The sequence below is a fragment of the Symphodus melops genome (genome assembly GCF_947650265.1).
Source record: "Symphodus melops genome assembly, chromosome: 22".
NCBI classification, from domain to species: Eukaryota; Metazoa; Chordata; class Actinopteri; order Labriformes; family Labridae; genus Symphodus; species Symphodus melops.
In genome coordinates this window covers 12322454-12335072 of record NC_136712.1, presented here as the reverse complement: position 1 = coordinate 12335072, position 12619 = coordinate 12322454, and the positions used below count along the sequence as shown (strand labels likewise).

Genomic DNA, 12619 nt, shown 5'->3' with positions numbered 1-12619 from the left:
TCAGCTCAAAGCAGTGTATACAGGGATTCAGTCCCATTGAGCCATCAGGTAAATGTGTCCACCTGAGAGCAACGTTCAAATCTAAACTGGGACTCTGTTTGATGAATCACCAGTGACAGGAGAGATAATGAACTGGGACCATTGAGAAATCACCAAAGTCCCAGTGAGCTGATAGGATGAAAACATGTGTGTTTTCATCCTATCAGCTGACTGTGCAGAATAAACACACAAACAGTGACAGGATGAAATGAGGCTGAGATGAATGTCACCTTCAGTCTGAATCTCCAGACTGTCTGCACGCCACCTCTACAGATTGTCTGCACGCCACCTCTACAGACTGTCTGCACGCCACCTCTACCGTCTCTACAAACTGTCTGCACGCCACCTCTAACGTCTCTACAGACTGTCTGCACGCCATCTCTAACGTCTCTACAGACTGTCTGCACGCCATCTCTACCTTCTCTACAGACTGTCTGCACGCCGTCTCTACAAACTGTCTGCACGCAACCTCTACCGTCTCTACAGACTGTCTGCACGCCTTTGTATTGTAATCTTTGTATTCAGATTTTAGATGATTTAATATAACTGGATAAAATGTTATTTTCATAGTCTGAACATGAAGCATATCTGCTCTATATGTCATGCTAATAACATCACACACATTCTCTAACTTTATATATTTTCTTTTTTCTTTCAGAGTGCATCTTAAAACCTGCGTGAAGTTGGCCCCCCATCCCACGCAAAACCTCGGGGTCATAGTCGCATTTGTTTGTGCTTCGTTTGTGCTGGTTTGTGCTGTAAAAAGTTTCGTTTGTGCTGTTTCTGTTTTTGAGTTATTAACGATTATTATATAGGTCATCCTGAGGTCACTCAGCCCCCCATCTTCTCCAAATTGACCCGGAATTGTCGCGTTTGTTTGTGCTTCGTTTGTGCTGGTTTGTGCTGTAAAAAGTTTCGTTTGTGCTATTATGAATTTATAGAAATAGCGCATTTTAATTTCACGCGATGACGTCACTCAGCCCCCCATCTGCTCCGAATCGACCCAGAATGGTCGCGTTTGTTTGTGCTTCGTTTGTGCTGGATTGTGCTGTAAATATTTTCCTTTGTGCTGTTTTGGTTTTATAGATATTTGAAGTCTTATTGTCGGGCGATGACGTCACCCCTCCCTCCGGGGATTCCCCGGAAATGGTCTCGTGCGCATATTTTTACAGTCTATGATATTACCTGTATGTTCGGTTAAAGCCCGAAGGCTTTTCTCGTGCTGCCGTATTTATCTTTTAATTCCACGTGGTCTTGTAACTTTTCCATACTTCAACATCCTGCGCCGCCGATGAAAGGAGAACTCAAGGTAAATATGTCACGCAACAGTTTTTCACTATAGAAAAAAGTGTAACGATGCTGTTTTCACTGTTATTTTTTTATATTAATTTCTGCTGCTGTGGCTTTACAGCAGTTAATAGCAATTTTGCAAGTTCACACTGCAAACTTCTGCACACAACTTGATATTGCATGGGTATTTACTCGGCCTAATTAATATCTCCAAATCATCTTAATGATTACTGAAAAGACATTTATTACACCACCACCTAAAGTTCATGCCACACCAGCTGCCATAAATTACTAGCATTGGTAATGACCAACATGTTTTTTTGTGTTTCTCCAATGGTGACAAGTCCAAAGCTCTTTAACTGAAATTATATTTTAAGTAGTAGTAGTAGTAATTATATTTTATTTAAATGTCAAAATATAATTTGGCCTAACAATGTTATTCAGGTTGTATATAGATGTGCATGCATTTGACGCTGTTGACTGCATGAAGAAAAAGACTCCTGTTTCGAACAATGGCTTTATGTGCAAAATAGAGCATGACGTAATGGTAACAATGGAACATTTGAAGAGTAATATAGAACATATCCATCTGTTAACTATAAAAAAACAACAACAACAACAACCAGTGATCACTCTTTTGTATATAACACAGCATGCGAGCAGATCTTGGTGTTCTCTGATGCTGCTTTCACTACACTTCCCAGGTCATCATACATCTCCCAGACAGATGCAGCCCTCTTGCAATATGCCACATAATGTCCAAGAGCATCCTGGGTCAAGCCTCCCTGGAAAGCAATGACTGCCCTCAAAATAAGCGTCTTCCCTTGGAGCACCAGCCTGGAGGGAAATTCAGATAATGCAACTTCGCTCTGTGAGGCATTTGTCTGTGATGGAGTTCTGAAAGAATGGCTGCCAAGGTCAGTGTCAATCCACACAAGTTCTGCTAGACTGTAGCTGTGGGTCACCTTCCCTGAACACAGAACCTTTCCTGTCTTGCAGTCTTGCTTTTTTAATTCAGGAGGACACTGAGATGGGCTTTGGATTGGCCTTAGGCACGGAGAGTCAGGAAGGTTGAGTCCTTGTTCCACAGCCACCTCAAGATGAGACATGCCACACGTCTGCAGAACAGCAATGTGGGTAGACACAAGTGGAACTTCCCTAGTGACTTGCTTGCTTAGATCACAGTACTGTGAGGAACATTGTTTTGTGAAACAAACACTTGAAAGAGTCCTCATGGTTCTCTCAATTACAGCAGAGATGTGGCATTGTGCATCGATTTGGAGGGCACCAGATTTCAGGTGGACAGCTTTGAACATTCCCCTCAGCAGTTCTGCCCTCTGTGAGTATACCTGCTGGGTTACACCCTTTGTGACAATGGTTTTAACCAGCTCGAGGAACTTTTTGTCATGTTCCTGGCGAATTACAATGTTTTCAAAAGAACAGCTGTCACAAAAAGAGCAACATGAACTCTGAAGAACTGCATCAAATGCACAAGTGTTAAGCACTGACACTCTTGATTTGCCAAGTTTAACAGGCTGTTGTTTGTTTCCGTTTTTTAACAGCTGCACTTTGACTTTTTTCCGGTCCACAGATGGGTCTGTGTGCAGCCATTCAGGACAAGGAGCAAGATAGGAACTCATCTTCCTTTTTTTGGGTGGAACTGCTAGGCCTCTCCAGTTTTCAACAGCATCCTCATCTGTTTGAACAATGTTTGCAGCAGCAGCAGCAGCAGACTCCTCACAAGCATGAACATCCTTTTTTCTTTCATCTTTTACACTGTTGGCAGTAGTGGAGACAGGGTCAGGTCCTGTGACAGTAATTAAATCAACTGCATTCTCCTCTGTTTTTTGTTTTGCACAACAAATCCGCATGTTTCCTTCGATGAAGGAAAGATGACGAGCCACGAATCGATCCACCCGAATAGGCAGGTTTTCATGCTTGAAAAGTCCATGTTTAATGTTTTTGAATGCTGCTTCAACAGCAGCTGAGCTTGCAGTGATGCTGGTGCTTCGGAAAAGAGGGACCATTATTCCCGTCCAGAGTGGTAAGTAACTTCCGAGTCTTATTATGTGGGGAATAATCTCAGGGAGGAAGTGGATGTTATCTCTGTCTCCATCAGCCTTGGCAAGTGACCTGCTCTCCTCACATATTTCAGTTACCCACTGTCGGGCGGTTGTCTGGATATGACCAAATGCATCCACTGGTTCCTGTCCCTCAACTGTTTCATCTGGAATGATGACAACCTCCTCTGCAATTTGAGCTTTCAGGTATTTCTTGCACCTTTCTGATGGGAGAGGAGCCCCTGAACTGTCATTGCCCTCTGCTTCGCTGAGTGCCACAGTAGTGATGGCATGTATGAGGTTTTTTACATGTTCAACAGATTGTGACTTGACAAGCTGTGCTATTGATCTCACAAAGAAATCTTTAACACGATGTGTTTTCTTTTTCAGGCAGTCCCACTGGCAGATCATCTTAATGCAGTGTGCCACATCAACCCTGACAAAACAAGGGGGCAGTTTTGCAGATGGGTTCCCAAGCAATGCATTAAAGCATTCATTGATGTAGGCCTTGAGATCAGGGTGAGGGGTAAAAGCCTTGACCAGAGCTCCAAGAATGGCCAGAGAAAAATCACTCACAACTTCTTTTGGAACAGGTGCACCTGCGCGAATCCATTCTGTCAGCCACTGTGTGATAGCGTTCACATCATGTTTCTCTGACAACATTTGCACCACTGGGACACTAGAGCTGTTATGCCCTGTGAGAACACCCTGATATAAAAAGATATGACCGGAGGAGCCATTTGGTCTCACCAGTTTTTTGACTACTGAGCCAGTTGCATCAAAACACACTGTGTCATGAGATTTTTTTAATAAGGTCTTGTACACATGCATTTGTGTTTGACTCCAGTAGTGACAGAAAAACTTGTCCAGTCCAATGTCTTTAATGCTGCTACCGTGGGGTGCACTGTACTTCAGTAGCTGCAATGACAAAATGGGATCTTTGTCACCTAATTCCACATCATTTTTCTCTTGTTTTGCTTTGCGCAGGGTGGCCAAATTTGGTAGATGACTCGGCTCAGGATCTCCAAACTCCATCAACTTCTCTGCCTGCGATGCACGCCACACATGGGGTTCCATTCTGCCCTCACACAGTTCTTTGGCTATCTGTACACGCAACTGTCCAGACATGAAGCGCTTTGAACCGCCAGTGTGCAGGGAGTCATCATTGTTTGTGATGCAACAGTTAAGCACCATCGGGCTGTTAATTGCAGGCTCTCTGTCACAACTCATGTCAAGAAGACCAGAACACTCCTTACAGTGGCCTCTGATTTCAATATAAGTACTTGTGACGGATGGATAAACCTTGGCTCTTTTGAAAACAAATGTGCAAGTACTTTTCACTGCCTTCCAGATCTGCTCATTTATAACATGAGTCCAGGTGCCAGGTTTCAAAATTGTATATTCTCTTTTTTCGTTTCGAGAATACTTGTCCTTGTATTCTGCCTTTTCAGGAATAAATTCCTTCCACTTGTCAAAAGGAACTTGAATCTGAAAATCCTGATCATTTTTAGGTTCGGGGACAAGGAAACCTGATTCAGTGTCAGTGTCATCATTAGTTTCAGGATCAGTTTCAGGATGACTGAATCCTAAAGCTGTCCAGATGTTGTGTCTGTTTGCCTTGACAAAGGTGTACAGGGCCTTTGCAGAGGTCTTGTTTCCCAGTTGCTCACTCACATCTGTCCATACTCTGGCATTTGGAGTGGCAATGTTTCCATTTTGGAGTATTGCCTCTTTTGATGCACAGAGAACAGCAAAAATAGAGTCTCTGTCCACGGCTGGTTTTTTGGGCATCTAGTTTAAAAACAAATTAATATAATTAGCAATGATTGCTTAAGTAAGTCTTTGCTATTTGTTTTACATTGTGTGCTATGCCTAATATAAGTCAAATGCATAGGAACTTGATCTAGCTAATGGGTTATTTTAGTGAAAATGTATTTAGTTTCCTAATTCTTTTGTTTAGGATGCAGATTTTCCTCTTCAATTTTGTCTTTATCGTACTGTAAATTTTGTCTGCCACATCTAACACAATAATATATCATTTTAGCAAGGATAAAGATTCCTAGTCATTGAGGACAGTATTTCTGCATTACCAATATTCTGTGAGCAATGTCTTTCACTCTACATTGTATGGTATTGTTTAAACATTTCACTTACATTGGGCAGAAATCTTGTTTTGCAGACGAATTATAATTCTGTGCTCTGAAAGTGCATGGGAAGGTAGATTTTTGCGCCCTTTTTTCATTCAAAGGTGTGCTTAACTTGTTTGAGCGCCCCATACTGGCAAATAAATGTAGAGCATGATGCTCCTTTCAAAAAATAAATAAATACACGTCTAGATGGAACAACATCTTTTTATTGGAATTTCAGACATGTTTTGGACAGGAAGGCAATACAACGAAGATGCATCAAGAAGTTATGATCAGGTAAAGCGATTTGATTAATGTAGTAAAAAAAACAATGTAAGATCCAGTCCTGAATGGATTAAAAAAAGAAAACAAAAATGAAGCATGACAGTGAGTTACCAGCGTCGCTTGATAATAAAACTCTGAATATCAATAAAAGCACTTTTGAGCGAATACTTAAACCAATTGAAAATATACGAGACCATTTCCGGGGAATCCCCGGAGGGAGGGGTGACGTCATCGCCCGACAATAAGACTTCAAATATCTATAAAACCAAAACAGCACAAAGGAAAATATTTACAGCACAATCCAGCACAAACGAAGCACAAACAAACGCGACCATTCTGGGTCGATTCGGAGCAGATGGGGGGCTGAGTGACGTCATCGCGTGAAATTAAAATGCGCTATTTCTATAAATTCATAATAGCACAAACGAAACTTTTTACAGCACAAACCAGCACAAACGAAGCACAAACAAACGCGACAATTCCGGGTCAATTTGGAGAAGATGGGGGGCTGAGTGACCTCAGGATGACCTATATAATAATCGTTAATAACTCAAAAACAGAAACAGCACAAACGAAACTTTTTACAGCACAAACCAACCTGCGTGAAGTTGGCCCCCCATCCCACGCAAAACCTCGGGGTCATAGTCGCATTTGTTTGTGCTTCGTTTGTGCTGGTTTGTGCTGTAAAAAGTTTCGTTTGTGCTGTTTCTGTTTTTGAGTTATTAACGATTATTATATAGGTCATCCTGAGGTCACTCAGCCCCCCATCTTCTCCAAATTGACCCGGAATTGTCGCGTTTGTTTGTGCTTCGTTTGTGCTGGTTTGTGCTGTAAAAAGTTTCGTTTGTGCTATTATGAATTTATAGAAATAGCGCATTTTAATTTCACGCGATGACGTCACTCAGCCCCCCATCTGCTCCGAATCGACCCAGAATGGTCGCGTTTGTTTGTGCTTCGTTTGTGCTGGATTGTGCTGTAAATATTTTCCTTTGTGCTGTTTTGGTTTTATAGATATTTGAAGTCTTATTGTCGGGCGATGACGTCACCCCTCCCTCCGGGGATTCCCCGGAAATGGTCTCGTATATTTTCAATTGGTTTAAGTATTCGCTCAAAAGTGCTTTTATTGATATTCAGAGTTTTATTATCAAGCGACGCTGGTAACTCACTGTCATGCTTCATTTTTGTTTTCTTTTTTTAATCCATTCAGGACTGGATCTTACATTGTTTTTTTTACTACATTAATCAAATCGCTTTACCTGATCATAACTTCTTGATGCATCTTCGTTGTATTGCCTTCCTGTCCAAAACATGTCTGAAATTCCAATAAAAAGATGTTGTTCCATCTAGACGTGTATTTATTTATTTTTTGAAAGGAGCATCATGCTCTACATTTATTTGCCAGTATGGGGCGCTCAAACAAGTTAAGCACACCTTTGAATGAAAAAAGGGCGCAAAAATCTACCTTCCCATGCACTTTCAGAGCACAGAATTATAATTCGTCTGCAAAACAAGATTTCTGCCCAATGTAAGTGAAATGTTTAAACAATACCATACAATGTAGAGTGAAAGACATTGCTCACAGAATATTGGTAATGCAGAAATACTGTCCTCAATGACTAGGAATCTTTATCCTTGCTAAAATGATATATTATTGTGTTAGATGTGGCAGACAAAATTTACAGTACGATAAAGACAAAATTGAAGAGGAAAATCTGCATCCTAAACAAAAGAATTAGGAAACTAAATACATTTTCACTAAAATAACCCATTAGCTAGATCAAGTTCCTATGCATTTGACTTATATTAGGCATAGCACACAATGTAAAACAAATAGCAAAGACTTACTTAAGCAATCATTGCTAATTATATTAATTTGTTTTTAAACTAGATGCCCAAAAAACCAGCCGTGGACAGAGACTCTATTTTTGCTGTTCTCTGTGCATCAAAAGAGGCAATACTCCAAAATGGAAACATTGCCACTCCAAATGCCAGAGTATGGACAGATGTGAGTGAGCAACTGGGAAACAAGACCTCTGCAAAGGCCCTGTACACCTTTGTCAAGGCAAACAGACACAACATCTGGACAGCTTTAGGATTCAGTCATCCTGAAACTGATCCTGAAACTAATGATGACACTGACACTGAATCAGGTTTCCTTGTCCCCGAACCTAAAAATGATCAGGATTTTCAGATTCAAGTTCCTTTTGACAAGTGGAAGGAATTTATTCCTGAAAAGGCAGAATACAAGGACAAGTATTCTCGAAACGAAAAAAGAGAATATACAATTTTGAAACCTGGCACCTGGACTCATGTTATAAATGAGCAGATCTGGAAGGCAGTGAAAAGTACTTGCACATTTGTTTTCAAAAGAGCCAAGGTTTATCCATCCGTCACAAGTACTTATATTGAAATCAGAGGCCACTGTAAGGAGTGTTCTGGTCTTCTTGACATGAGTTGTGACAGAGAGCCTGCAATTAACAGCCCGATGGTGCTTAACTGTTGCATCACAAACAATGATGACTCCCTGCACACTGGCGGTTCAAAGCGCTTCATGTCTGGACAGTTGCGTGTACAGATAGCCAAAGAACTGTGTGAGGGCAGAATGGAACCCCATGTGTGGCGTGCATCGCAGGCAGAGAAGTTGATGGAGTTTGGAGATCCTGAGCCGAGTCATCTACCAAATTTGGCCACCCTGCGCAAAGCAAAACAAGAGAAAAATGATGTGGAATTAGGTGACAAAGATCCCATTTTGTCATTGCAGCTACTGAAGTACAGTGCACCCCACGGTAGCAGCATTAAAGACATTGGACTGGACAAGTTTTTCTGTCACTACTGGAGTCAAACACAAATGCATGTGTACAAGACCTTATTAAAAAAATCTCATGACACAGTGTGTTTTGATGCAACTGGCTCAGTAGTCAAAAAACTGGTGAGACCAAATGGCTCCTCCGGTCATATCTTTTTATATCAGGGTGTTCTCACAGGGCATAACAGCTCTAGTGTCCCAGTGGTGCAAATGTTGTCAGAGAAACATGATGTGAACGCTATCACACAGTGGCTGACAGAATGGATTCGCGCAGGTGCACCTGTTCCAAAAGAAGTTGTGAGTGATTTTTCTCTGGCCATTCTTGGAGCTCTGGTCAAGGCTTTTACCCCTCACCCTGATCTCAAGGCCTACATCAATGAATGCTTTAATGCATTGCTTGGGAACCCATCTGCAAAACTGCCCCCTTGTTTTGTCAGGGTTGATGTGGCACACTGCATTAAGATGATCTGCCAGTGGGACTGCCTGAAAAAGAAAACACATCGTGTTAAAGATTTCTTTGTGAGATCAATAGCACAGCTTGTCAAGTCACAATCTGTTGAACATGTAAAAAACCTCATACATGCCATCACTACTGTGGCACTCAGCGAAGCAGAGGGCAATGACAGTTCAGGGGCTCCTCTCCCATCAGAAAGGTGCAAGAAATACCTGAAAGCTCAAATTGCAGAGGAGGTTGTCATCATTCCAGATGAAACAGTTGAGGGACAGGAACCAGTGGATGCATTTGGTCATATCCAGACAACCGCCCGACAGTGGGTAACTGAAATATGTGAGGAGAGCAGGTCACTTGCCAAGGCTGATGGAGACAGAGATAACATCCACTTCCTCCCTGAGATTATTCCCCACATAATAAGACTCGGAAGTTACTTACCACTCTGGACGGGAATAATGGTCCCTCTTTTCCGAAGCACCAGCATCACTGCAAGCTCAGCTGCTGTTGAAGCAGCATTCAAAAACATTAAACATGGACTTTTCAAGCATGAAAACCTGCCTATTCGGGTGGATCGATTCGTGGCTCGTCATCTTTCCTTCATCGAAGGAAACATGCGGATTTGTTGTGCAAAACAAAAAACAGAGGAGAATGCAGTTGATTTAATTACTGTCACAGGACCTGACCCTGTCTCCACTACTGCCAACAGTGTAAAAGATGAAAGAAAAAAGGATGTTCATGCTTGTGAGGAGTCTGCTGCTGCTGCTGCTGCAAACATTGTTCAAACAGATGAGGATGCTGTTGAAAACTGGAGAGGCCTAGCAGTTCCACCCAAAAAAAGGAAGATGAGTTCCTATCTTGCTCCTTGTCCTGAATGGCTGCACACAGACCCATCTGTGGACCGGAAAAAAGTCAAAGTGCAGCTGTTAAAAAACGGAAACAAACAACAGCCTGTTAAACTTGGCAAATCAAGAGTGTCAGTGCTTAACACTTGTGCATTTGATGCAGTTCTTCAGAGTTCATGTTGCTCTTTTTGTGACAGCTGTTCTTTTGAAAACATTGTAATTCGCCAGGAACATGACAAAAAGTTCCTCGAGCTGGTTAAAACCATTGTCACAAAGGGTGTAACCCAGCAGGTATACTCACAGAGGGCAGAACTGCTGAGGGGAATGTTCAAAGCTGTCCACCTGAAATCTGGTGCCCTCCAAATCGATGCACAATGCCACATCTCTGCTGTAATTGAGAGAACCATGAGGACTCTTTCAAGTGTTTGTTTCACAAAACAATGTTCCTCACAGTACTGTGATCTAAGCAAGCAAGTCACTAGGGAAGTTCCACTTGTGTCTACCCACATTGCTGTTCTGCAGACGTGTGGCATGTCTCATCTTGAGGTGGCTGTGGAACAAGGACTCAACCTTCCTGACTCTCCGTGCCTAAGGCCAATCCAAAGCCCATCTCAGTGTCCTCCTGAATTAAAAAAGCAAGACTGCAAGACAGGAAAGGTTCTGTGTTCAGGGAAGGTGACCCACAGCTACAGTCTAGCAGAACTTGTGTGGATTGACACTGACCTTGGCAGCCATTCTTTCAGAACTCCATCACAGACAAATGCCTCACAGAGCGAAGTTGCATTATCTGAATTTCCCTCCAGGCTGGTGCTCCAAGGGAAGACGCTTATTTTGAGGGCAGTCATTGCTTTCCAGGGAGGCTTGACCCAGGATGCTCTTGGACATTATGTGGCATATTGCAAGAGGGCTGCATCTGTCTGGGAGATGTATGATGACCTGGGAAGTGTAGTGAAAGCAGCATCAGAGAACACCAAGATCTGCTCGCATGCTGTGTTATATACAAAAGAGTGATCACTGGTTGTTGTTGTTGTTGTTTTTTTATAGTTAACAGATGGATATGTTCTATATTACTCTTCAAATGTTCCATTGTTACCATTACGTCATGCTCTATTTTGCACATAAAGCCATTGTTCGAAACAGGAGTCTTTTTCTTCATGCAGTCAACAGCGTCAAATGCATGCACATCTATATACAACCTGAATAACATTGTTAGGCCAAATTATATTTTGACATTTAAATAAAATATAATTACTACTACTACTACTTAAAATATAATTTCAGTTAAAGAGCTTTGGACTTGTCACCATTGGAGAAACACAAAAAAACATGTTGGTCATTACCAATGCTAGTAATTTATGGCAGCTGGTGTGGCATGAACTTTAGGTGGTGGTGTAATAAATGTCTTTTCAGTAATCATTAAGATGATTTGGAGATATTAATTAGGCCGAGTAAATACCCATGCAATATCAAGTTGTGTGCAGAAGTTTGCAGTGTGAACTTGCAAAATTGCTATTAACTGCTGTAAAGCCACAGCAGCAGAAATTAATATAAAAAAATAACAGTGAAAACAGCATCGTTACACTTTTTTCTATAGTGAAAAACTGTTGCGTGACATATTTACCTTGAGTTCTCCTTTCATCGGCGGCGCAGGATGTTGAAGTATGGAAAAGTTACAAGACCACGTGGAATTAAAAGATAAATACGGCAGCACGAGAAAAGCCTTCGGGCTTTAACCGAACATACAGGTAATATCATAGACTGTAAAAATATGCGCACGAGACCATTTCCGGGGAATCCCCGGAGGGAGGGGTGACGTCATCGCCCGACAATAAGACTTCAAATATCTATAAAACCAAAACAGCACAAAGGAAAATATTTACAGCACAATCCAGCACAAACGAAGCACAAACAAACGCGACCATTCTGGGTCGATTCGGAGCAGATGGGGGGCTGAGTGACGTCATCGCGTGAAATTAAAATGCGCTATTTCTATAAATTCATAATAGCACAAACGAAACTTTTTACAGCACAAACCAGCACAAACGAAGCACAAACAAACGCGACAATTCCGGGTCAATTTGGAGAAGATGGGGGGCTGAGTGACCTCAGGATGACCTATATAATAATCGTTAATAACTCAAAAACAGAAACAGCACAAACGAAACTTTTTACAGCACAAACCAGCACAAACGAAGCACAAACAAATGCGACTATGACCCCGAGGTTTTGCGTGGGATGGGGGGCCAACTTCACGCAGGTCATCTTAAAGGACAGAAGAACGGAGGAACCAGGTGAGTCCTGATGATGTCACCCTCTGCCTGTCACGCGCTCAGGTTGACCCCACAGACCTGATACCACTCAGGAATATTTAAAGTATTTCTAATTCACTTCAGTGGACATTTTTCTTCAGTTTGTGACGTAAAGACTCACAACACTTTGATTGATTTAAAGGAATCAATCAAAGCTTTTTGTACGTTAATATAACAATGAGTCCTCCACACCTAGCAGCTCTGATGAAGGGGGTTCAGGTCAGGTGGTCTACAGGGTCCTTCAACATGTCAGCCTGCAGGGACAAATAATCTGATTTATCATTGAGACATGAATTTAGCTTCTCTATTCCTCCTTTTATAAACCTCTTTAATCAGATATGTGATGACCAGAGGATTCACATGATTACATTTCTGATGCTGTAAAGAACCTGAATAATTTTTTATTTATTC

General features: G+C 41.8%; 2 long non-coding RNA genes across 12 annotated transcripts; one reads left to right on the top strand and one right to left on the bottom strand.

The window, feature by feature from the left end:
• The first annotated feature begins 768 nt into the window (after positions 1-768).
• On the top strand, positions 769-4922 carry LOC306817785. Of its 6 annotated transcripts, XR_013778070.1 has the most exons (8): positions 771-1348; positions 2034-2246; positions 2348-2462; positions 2582-2668; positions 2892-3373; positions 3485-3596; positions 3780-3982; positions 4377-4922. It is a non-coding gene; the product is annotated as an uncharacterized lncRNA (long non-coding RNA). The 6 variants fall into 6 exon arrangements; XR_013778066.1 differs by having other exon boundaries at positions 769-1348; positions 2585-2668; positions 3485-3982; XR_013778067.1 differs by having other exon boundaries at positions 769-1348; positions 2921-3373; positions 3485-3982.
• A 3024-nt stretch (positions 4923-7946) lies between these two features.
• On the bottom strand, positions 7947-12097 carry LOC306818305. Of its 6 annotated transcripts, XR_013778161.1 has the most exons (8): positions 11521-12095; positions 10623-10835; positions 10407-10521; positions 10201-10287; positions 9496-9977; positions 9273-9384; positions 8887-9089; positions 7947-8492 (listed from the first exon to the last, which is right to left on the bottom strand). It is a non-coding gene; the product is annotated as an uncharacterized lncRNA (long non-coding RNA). The 6 variants fall into 6 exon arrangements; XR_013778157.1 differs by having other exon boundaries at positions 8887-9384; positions 10201-10284; positions 11521-12097; XR_013778158.1 differs by having other exon boundaries at positions 8887-9384; positions 10407-10540; positions 11521-12096.
• Positions 12098-12619: the final 522 nt, after the last annotated feature.